Raw genomic sequence first — 10641 nt, 5'->3', positions numbered from 1 at the left:
TTTCCAACACAACTAGAACTGCATCGTTTGGACCTCTGTAGCTCAAGTTATGACAGTTTTAGTGCGAGAGGGTCAGGCTGACAGCTTTGCAGTTCCTTCAACTTCTTGTATTCCTTCCACTTTTGCATGCTTCCTTTCCATCCTCCAAGCCATTCCTGCCCTGTAATCTCTGAAAACACTTAATACACATATCATGACATCGAATGGTATAAAGGGAGAATTGATATTAATGAAATTAAGGTCAAAGGAGCATGTTTTCAATCATAGCACAAAATCGGGAAGGAAAATATAAAACATGCAAATAGTATGAATAAGTGGGTAAAGAGTTGATAAAAATCACTCAATTGAGCGCAAGATAAACCATAAAATAGTGGTTTATCAGCTACCAAGAGGAAGAGGTTGAAATTGAAGAAGCTTGCAAGGAGGTGGAAGTTGTCAAGGAAGAGCTCAAGGGAATGGAGCTGGAAATCACCTTGCCAAATTGTTGGAGACCTCTCCCCCAAAGCCATCACCGTCCATTTCTTCATTCAAGTGGGTAAATCTTTCATCTCTAAGCTTAATTAGCCCACTTGAATATGATTTGCTTGAGACGGATGGGCAACTTAGAGCTCTTTGTGGCTATAAGAGTAAGAGGGAGATGGTTAGTGGTAAGAGTTGTCATGCAAGGTTCAATATGGTTGCATGCTCCAAATTGAAGTATAAGGGTTGATATAATTCTCAATTGAATGGGTCTAGGAAATTGTTTGGATGTCTCAGTGAGAATTCTGATTGTTCACCACCCAAGTGGAAAAATGATGATCAACAAGAAGACGGGTGCAAAAGCAAGGTTTGGGACCCCGAAATTCATTCTAACAATCAACACTACTGGGGCCTTGTCACTTGCTTTAACTTTCTTGAAGGATTTATGCAACTAGTGTGGGATCCCGGAGGATATTGGAATTACAAACATTAGTGGGGATTCCTGGATGAGTTCAAGCACAAGCCACCATAACAGGGAGCTCATCAAATGTCCAACTTAAGGACTTTAACTAAAAGTGCTAGGTGGGAGACAACCCACCATGGTATGATCGTTCTTTTTCAGTCTTAGTTTTATTTTATTTTATTTTTCTTAGTGTTCATTCACAGTGCCTGCATCAGCATTTGCATTCTGTATTCTGCATACTGCATAAAAAAAGAGAGAAAAGCACGTTCCACGCGTGCGTGTGAATCACGCACACGCGTCACATGCGACGCTAAACCTTACAGAAAGTCACGCGGGGGCTGTGCAGGAAGGGTGCCTTGCGCACGAGCCAACCCACGCGTACGCGTGGGCGACGCGTGCGTGTCACCCGTATTTTAGTCACCCCACGCGTAAGCGTCAGCGACGCGTACGCGTGGATCGCCAGATCGACATCAATGGGTGATTTGGCCGAGAGTTGTGTTGCCTTGGTGCTGGTATTGTGCGTTTAGCACAACCAACTGTCATGCATACGCGTGACCGACGCTTACGCGTCACTAGGATTCTTGCTCAACCACGCGAAGCGTGGATGACGCTTACGCGTCGCCTCTTCTTTTGCACACCCACGCGTACGCGTGGGCGATGCTTACGCGTCGTTTCGCATATTCCATTCTTCTCCTTTTCTTCTCTCCTTTCTCCTTCTTTCTTCTTTCTTTCTTACTTTCTTCTTCTTCATCTCTTTAACTTCTCATCCTTCTTCACTTTCATTCTATTTTACTTAATTTAATTACATACTTTCATTCATTGCATTTTAATTTTGTGCATATTTTTATTTTCTTTCCTAAATTTAAATTTTCTTTTTCAACTGTTGTATCTTTTCTGGTATTATTTTGGAGCTTAGTGACTTGTTTTACACTGTTGAATGATATTATTTATCTATCACTGCCAATCTTTTATGTTACCTATATCCCTTTTGCATTGACATGAATTTATATTTTCTTGCATTACCGATGCTCTCTTCCCCATTGTTGCAAATTTTTGCACTCTTGATTTGCCATGTGCTTCTACTATTTTCTCACTTGCATGTTGTAGCTACCATGTAATTGAGACTCTCATCATTTGGCATTAACCTAACCATATTTTAAATTGTTTCCTATCTTTGTTTTTGGGTTACTTTTCTTCTTTTTCCTCTTCTTTCATGATGGCCACCGAGGAAGGGAAACGGAAAACGTTTACATGGGGCAACAGACAAGTCCATCTGCACAATCTTTGGAAAAAAGCATCAGTTGTAGCAGCTCATCCACTTGCACTTCTTTGCATGCAACGAGGACGGTGCAATCTTTAAGTGTGGGGAGGTCGATACCGATCTCCATGGGTTAGTTATTTTCTTCTCAACACCAATATTTTACTTCATTTGTTAGTTCATTGTTGCATTTACATGTTTGATTGCATGTTTGTTACATTCTGTGCATATTTTACCAACCATTTGGTTGAAGTAATATTTACTTTTTCAAGAAACTTTTTAGAGTATTTCACTGATTTGAATAAATTTTTTTTTGTTAAACTTGTTTGAAGAAATTTTATTTTGGAACATGGTTTAGAGCTCGAACACATAAAACCAGTAAGATTTTGAGCTTACTTGATTGGTTGCATTTTATCAACCAATATTTTATTTTTTTGGTGTGTGTTGTTCTTTCTAAAATTGTGATCTTTGTCTTGCTTGATTCTATATTTCCATTGTTTAATGTATGCATGCACTTATGTGATTGAGGCTTTGTTTCACTAAGCTTATATACCCATATGGCCTTAACCTTTTATTATCCTTTGCAAACCAATTTGAGCGTATTTTACCCCTTCTATTCTTTACTTTAGCACATCATTAACTCTAAGCAGAAAATAATAATGTCCTTAATTTGAATCCTTGGTTAGCTTAGACTAGTGAGAGTGCTTATGATTTAAGTGTGGGAAAATTAGGTTTGGAAACATTTGGTTTGAGAATTGAGTATGTTAGAATTTTCTGAAAATATGAAAGAATATTGAGAATATGTTCATGCATTCAATACCTTAATCATATGCCTTGAGAAAAGCAAAAGAAAGAAAAATTATGAAAAAAAGAAAAGAAAAGAAAAGAAAAGAAAAAGAGCAAATAACAAAAAGGGGACAAAATGTCCCAAAGTAAATATTGGTAGCAATGCATATGCGTTGTACTCAAATTCGGATGCATGAATATGTGGAAAACATAATTAATGGGTAGTTAGGCTTTTATTATGATTACATGGATTGTCCTAAGTTAGGTGAGAAGTTTAGGTTAATTAAGGATTCAGATTTTAGTCCACTTGGCCAAATACAATCCTACCTTGACCCTAACCCCATTACAACCCTTAAAAGACCTCTTGATATGTATATCTGTGCATTAATTCTTTGTTGATTGGTAGAAGAAAAGCAAGTCTTAGAAAGCAAGGTTAGTAGAGAATTGAAAGAATCGAACCTTAAACACTTGAGTGGTTTTCCCCAAGTCTAGACCTAAGTGTTTTAGAAAACAAAAGAAACGTTGAGGGAGAGAGAGATAAACAGAGACAGAGAAGAAAGAATAGGGTGAAAGGAAAGAGAGAAGAGGGAGATTCGAGAGAGGGGAGTGCCGGTGGAGGAGGTCGCACCATCCTCGTAGACTGCCGCTGCCGCTGTGTCCAGCTGCTTGTGCCGCCACCGCCGTCCAGGAAGCTGCGGTTTCTGCTCGTCGTCGCCGTTGAGATCGCGAAGAGAGATGGCTCGCGAGTGAAGGGAGGTCACGGGCTTGGAGCCGCCGCGCCTTCGTCGCCGCTGCTCGCCTTTCCTGTCGCCGCCATAAACCGTCGGGTCGCACAGAGTAAGAGAGTGAGAGAGAGAGAAAGCACGAGAGCAGAGGAGAGAAAGAAGAGACCCACGCCAGCCACCGCCGCTTCTGCAGCTCGAAACCCCGTTGCCGCCGCCGGAGTGTGCACTACTGGTAAGGGTTTTAAGCTTGGCTTCTATTCTTTTGGATTCTGGGAACCTTTATCATCACTGCATGTTTATTTCAGCTATCCGCCGCCGTTGCTTATTGTTCTGAACTGTTGCATCGTCGTTGCCGCCGTTCGGGTCACTGGGAACGTGGCAGTGATCATTGGGAACGTGGCAGTGATCACTAGAACCACCATCGGAGTTACCGTTATTTCAGTTCAGCCGTTCGTCCTTGTTTGGGTAAGCGATGCGTTCCGAAACCTTTAAATTAGTATTTCTGTTTTAAGTTATTTGAGGATCTAAGGTCTTGGTGTTATAGGATCGAGTTACGGGTCTTAATTGCTGGGTTCTATGACTGTTGTGTACGGCATCAAGGTGCTGCATAGTCACCGGAGCTGCTGTTGCTCTGTTTTCTCGATTATTCATAAGCCCAGTAAGTCGTTCCTTGTTCCAAACTCTTTTAGTTGCTGTTCTATTATAGACTATTGAGTTTTACGTGACATTAATGTTTTAGGATTGAGCTAAGGCTATGTTTAGAAGCTGTGGCTACTGCGAGGACGGTCAGTATTGATGTTGTTGCTTTGGGATAAGAATAGAAATGCAATTTGTCGCGTAGTTGAATTTCGAACAAGGTAGGGGTTCTCTTAAAATCTATTTTATATTACAGAGTTATGATAAATAGATATTGATGCAAAGAGATTTACTTCTGTGATTATATTTGTCTTATGGATCTGATAGTTTGTTGGACTGAATTATTGGGTGCTTGATTGCGTGAGTGGTGTGTGGTTGTGGATAAAAATCGGTTTGAAATGTCATTTACTTGATTATTAAGAAAGGTGGATTTTCTTGGTTTTAGAGTTTACTTAGTAATATAAATGAAACGATTTTGGAAATAATTTGAGATATGAAAATAAATTGATTACGGGAGCGGTTTGATTGTGAGTTAGTTTAATTTTATGAATGATTTAATATTTGAGCTGGTTCGATTTTAAAAAGAGTTTTATTGTTAAAATTGGTTGATTTGAAAATAATTTGACATTGGAACTGGTTCAATTCTGGAAAATGTTTGAGATTTGAAAATGGTTGAGAAAAGGTTTGAGAGATCTTTGGATGGGACCCGAAAAGGGTGGCAGTGTCCGAGTTTTAGAGGAGATGCTGCCGAAATTTTATAAAATTGAAAGTTTTATTTAAAGTAATTAATTAAAAAGATTTGTATTTAAGCATTATACGTTTTAATATTGATTTGTCTATCAAAGAAAGAATTTTGTTTTGGACTTGAGATTGTTAACAAACAGAATGAAAAAGAGGATGATGAGGATTTTATTTGAAATATGGCTTTGAAATGAACTTGGAAATGAGATTTGGATTGATGAATGATTATGATGTTGAGAATGTTGAGATGTGAACTTTGAATTATTCGCATGGCTTATGAATTTGAAATATCTGAGATACGAGGTTCCCTGGATTAAGTGTCATGGCTTGCCACCACGTGTACCAGGTTGAAAACTCGATACTATGTTGACCCTACGACGTAAGTGTGTGACCGGGCACTATATAAATTCCTGGGAATGTTATCCTCATTGAGTAATATTGATTATTTGAGAAAAAGCTATGCATAGACTCTTGGGGATGCACGTCGGGGGACAGTCTAAGTACAATTCAGACTTGTCGGGTTGGCTGGATTACCGACAGATGAGCCTCATCAGCCATAGGACAGGCATGCATCATATGCATTTGTATGCTTTGCTTGAGTTTGAACTTGTTTTGGTTTGCCTAATTGCTAAACTGTTCGTAACTGCTACTTGAACTATTTGCTGTAACTGCTGCCTACTTGTACTTTCTTTATCTGCCTTGCCTGTGTTTGTCCTGGCGTGCTACATTTGAGATTGAACTTTAGTGCTGAATTAATGATTGTGTTGTTTGATTGCGTGGTTGGTTTCTGATTGAGATTTTCTTATAAGAAAGGAAAGGTTTCGGATTTCCGAAAGATTAAACATTGTTTCTTTGAAAAGGTTTTAAACGATTGCTTATTGGTTTTTTAAAAGATTCATAAGGCAATGATAATCACTGAGCTTGAAAACAGTTTTCCTATTAAATATCTTCTTATGACAACTTTGAAACTCCATGGTGAGACCGTGTGGTTAGGTTCTCACCCCCCTACAGCTTTACTTTTTCAGGAACCAGAAGAAGAAGCTTTAAGAGAAGTTATACTGCGTTCGGTTTATATGTTGTTGAATTAATTAGATTATTTTCTTCCCTCGTCTTTGTTATTACAATTTTGTAAGAGGGATAGGAGTTGTATGTTTTATATATATATTATATTATGAGATATTATGTAATGAGTCTTGTATATGAATCTATGCCTACTTGTATTTTTCTTAAGATAAAGTATTTATTTCCGGTTTTTAAAGGAATCAGTGATACAGTATCAAGTCACAGGCTCCTATTTTAATATTTAGTATGTAAAGTAGTCGTAATACTTCTTTCTATCAAAGAAGCGCAGCCGGAAGCATGACTTCTGATAGTGAGGGTGTTACATTATGGTATCAGAGCGGTCTTTCCTGTAGAGCCTTGGGAATGGACTGATTATGCTTCAATTGCATACTCTGAGAGTCTGTCATGTTGTAGGTCTTGTTTGAATAACGAGAATTAGAGTTTTTATGCACATGACGGTCTATTAGGTAATGCCATTAGTCTTGCATTGCATAATTCCTGGTATTAAGTTTGGCCAGCTTAGCACTAGAGAATTATGTATATGGAAGCACCAATGGGTTATCATAGACAATATGCGAGTCATAGATAATGCAAATCGCGGGTTCTGGAAACATTAGGAATTAATTCTTGAGGTTACTCAGTTAGATGTCTTGAACTCTGCGAATATCACGTATCTTATTCCTGCTTTGTATTCTCTAAGGTTCTTGCCTGCGATACTTTTCTTGGAAAGTGATCAGATTATCTTTCAATCCTACTCTCTTGTTCACATACGCCCTTGTTTGATCCTGACTGCATATGCTTGTTTAAAACCCTTGGTGTATTTACATTCTTTATTTAGGCACTTCTTCTTGAATCATGTATTCTTTGATATACATTTAAATCTGTTTTGATGCAGTACACCTTTTTAAGTTCATATTTCGAGTCCTTTGTAAACAAATTGTAATTTAGTTTTCCTCTTATTTGATGATAATTACAGTCATTCTTTAAATCTTAACAAAATTGCTTTTGATTTGAAATATACAACCACTTTTAATTTGATATATACTTCTTTATATAAACGTTGAAAGTTTCTTATACAGTTTAAAACTAATTGTTTCCAATACCTCGCCTGTTTCTTCACCGATTTATGGAAATGTATATATACTTTAAATACAATTTGATTTTATAACAATTTTATACAATTTTTACGAATATCCTTATTTGATTATATATTTAGATATTTTCCAAAGAGAGGTTTTTATCTCTTCCGAGTTGGTTTTTGTTTGGTAAACTTCACCTATTTTATTTTTAATTTGAATTTGGTTTAGCATACTACATTGTATATGTAATTGTTGTTCTTTTAGGAAAAAAAAATGTTGGACTCATGTCTTTCTTCTTGTGAATAGACCAATTTCTTTCTTAAGCTTTTCATTTCTGAGAATGTCATATTTGATTCTGTTTTTAATTGCTCTCTTACCTTTTTTTGAACGTCACCATTTGTCTTAATTTTTCATTTCTTGTGAATCTCATGCTCATCCGAGTCAACTTGAATTCGTTTCCATCTAATGCACCATTTGTCCTTTTATTTGTCTTTCTTTAGTCAAAGATTTTTTCTTGAGAATTTTCTATTGATTAAGTTGCCTTTCCTGACGCGTTTTGTATTCCTTTGGACCAATTGAAAAATCATTTGATAATCCATGCCTAATGATTTCTTGTTCGAATTTCCTTGATTTAAAGATTCTTTCTTCCATGGGATGATTTCCTTTTAAGTGCATCGCAATTTTTTTAAATGATTTCTGCGAGATGGTTATTCCAAGTATACTTTCAAAATTTTTTTAAAACCATTTTGATGAAGTTTTGAATTCTTTTGAAGAAATTTAAGTTTTGAATCAACTTTTTAGGTTGTTGAGTTCCTTTTTTAGCTTTTTGTTTCTATGAGTGACATGCTTTATGAATCCTAATCGAAATCTTTTGATTTAAGTTCCTTTCTTAAAATGAATTAGTTTCCTTTTTAGCGCATCTTAATATTATTGAACATCCTTATAAAGTTGTGATTTCAAGTATATTATTGGAATTTTGTTTTAAACCTTTTTAAACAAGTTTTGATTTATTCTTATACAAAGTTGTCCCTGACTTTGAATTGCTTTACTTGAGCAGTGCCTCTCTTTGATGTGATTTGAACTTGTTTTGGGGCGGTATATAACCGTCTATTAAAGTTTTAATAAAATCGCTTTCAATTCAGCCTACACTCCTTTACCTTATACTCTGAAAATTTCTGTATGTGATTTAAACCTATTTGATTGTAATGCATCATCTTTTCTTTTATGAGTAAAACTTTATGTCAGGTTTTCTTCCAACAAGATTGTAGTTTTCATACATTAGCCAAATTAATCTTTCCATTTACAAAGTTTGTGTAATCTATTTCCACTTAAATTTATATTGAAATAATGCCACATTTACGTTTTTATTAATCTTTTGAAGGATGTTTGTTACCCATTTTCTCTTTTAGAATATGAAATGATTTCTCCTTAAGTTTTCCATTCTTTACGAACAATGCATTCGAGAATACTTTTAAAGCATACTCTTGAGTTCTATAAACTTTGTCTTTGGTTTGGATATTCTTCTTCTGTAAACCTCATATTTCTTGATTCAGCTTGAATTCATTTTAAAATACTGTGTTGTTTTTCATCTTATTGGTCCTATCGAATCTCTTCGACCTAAGAGTTACCCTTAAAGTTATCAGTTGATTCTCTTTCCAGCATTCATTACTTGTTTATCCTTATCTACTTGTGATTTCAACAATTCTTTCAAATTCTCATTCTCGCAAATACGGTTCTTGCCGCTTCTCTTTCTTTTCTAAAGTCTGTTATCCTTCTGAGTATACTCGAGATTAGTTTTGGTATCTTGTGTGACTGTTGGACTTAGAAAACGACACATTAATTCTTTAGGGTACGTTTGGTGGACGCAAAAGGTGAAACTTATAAATGTACGACATCACAGGGAATTGTGGAACCTTGTTTTACGTGACATAGTTCTGTTGTTGTGGAAATTATGATCAGTAATAAGGTTTGCAAAGTGTTTAACGAAGTTAAGAACCGTCAGATGAGTTGCCCAATGAGATACGGTTGAAAATGGTGGAGATAAGTTATATTGAAGTTTAAATAGTTGAATCTCTGAAGTTGGTATGAGATCAGTATGTGGACGTTAAGTACATCGTTTTAACCCCAGCAGGTTTCATAACCTTTTGACGCCTTGCTTTACCATCACATGTTTGAAAACATATCATCTTGTACATCAAGCATATTTTGTAACTTCTGTTTGCATCACACTTATACCCTTTAATACCTTTATGCCATATGAAAATTCTGATATTTGAAACTATATGTATATATATACTGAGAACTTTTTGCCATTTCTTTAAATGCATTCAAGAGCAAAGTGATATGAAATCTCTTTTAATTTGTACCAATTTTTGAGGACAAAAATTTTTATAAGGAGGGTGGAATGTAAGTCCTAATCAATTAACAAATTGATAACTAAATAATATTTTTTAAAAAAATAATAATAATAATTTTAAAGGATTAAACTAAATTTTTAATTAATATTCTATACTCCTAATTTTATTAAAATTACCTAAACTACCCTAGTTCTAACCCTCTACCCCACCGCCTTCCCTTCCTTTCCCCAAGTCTAGACCTAAGTGTTTTAGAAAACAAAAGAAACGTTGAGGGAGAAAGAGATAAATAGAGACAGAGAAGAAAGAATAGGGTGAAAGGAAAGAGAGAAGAGGGAGATCCGAGAGAGGGGAGTGCCGGTGGAGGAGGTCGCACCATCCTTGCAGACTGTCGCTGCCGCTGTGTCCTGCAGCTTGCGCCGCCGCCGCCATCCAGGAAGTTGCAGTTTCTGCTCGTCGTCGCCGTTGAGATCGCGAAGAGAGATGGCTCGCGAGTGAAGGGAGGTCGCGGGCTTGGAGCCGCCGCGCCTTCGTCGCCGCTGCTCGCCTTTCCTGTCGCCGTCGTCCAACGCGAAGCCAGCCGCGGTCGCTGCACCTCCCAGCCGTGTCTGCCGCCGCCGTGTCGAGAGAGAGAGAGAAAGAGAGAAAGCACGAGAGCAGAGGAGAGAAAGAAGAGACCCACGCCAACTACCGCCACTTCTGCAGCTCGAAACCAAGCTGCCGCCGCCGGAGTGTGCACTACCGGTAAGGGTTTTAAGCTTGGCTTCTGTTCTTTTGGATTCTGGGAACATTTATCATCACTGCATGTTTATTTCAGTTATCCACCGTCGCTGCTTGTTGTTTTGAACTGTTGCATCGTCATTGCCGCCGTTCGGGTCACTGGGAACGTGGCAGTGATCACTGGAACCACCATCGGAGTTACCGTTATTTCAGTTCAACCGTTCGCCCTTGTTTGGGTAAGCGATGCATTCCGAAACCTTTAAATTAGTATTTTTGTTTTAAGTTATTTGAGGATCTAAGGTCTTGGTGTTTAGGATCAAGTTACGGGTCTTAATTGCTGAGTTCTATGACTGTTGTG

At 37.3% G+C, this 10641-nt stretch overlaps 2 long non-coding RNA genes across 2 annotated transcripts; one reads left to right on the top strand and one right to left on the bottom strand.

The window, feature by feature from the left end:
* Window positions 372-6253, bottom strand: LOC110271988. The gene is made up of 3 exons (XR_002362889.1): window positions 6086-6253; window positions 1700-1706; window positions 372-382 (listed from the first exon to the last, which is right to left on the bottom strand). It is a non-coding gene; the product is annotated as an uncharacterized LOC110271988 (long non-coding RNA).
* LOC110271989 lies at window positions 3816-4416 on the top strand. The gene is made up of 2 exons (XR_002362890.1): window positions 3816-4156; window positions 4292-4416. It is a non-coding gene; the product is annotated as an uncharacterized LOC110271989 (long non-coding RNA).

Source organism: Arachis ipaensis, chromosome B05, assembly GCF_000816755.2.
Source record: "Arachis ipaensis cultivar K30076 chromosome B05, Araip1.1, whole genome shotgun sequence".
Classification (NCBI taxonomy): Eukaryota; Viridiplantae; Streptophyta; class Magnoliopsida; order Fabales; family Fabaceae; genus Arachis; species Arachis ipaensis.
The sequence above is the reverse complement of the archived record's forward strand: the minus strand, read 5'-3'. Positions and strand labels throughout refer to the sequence as shown.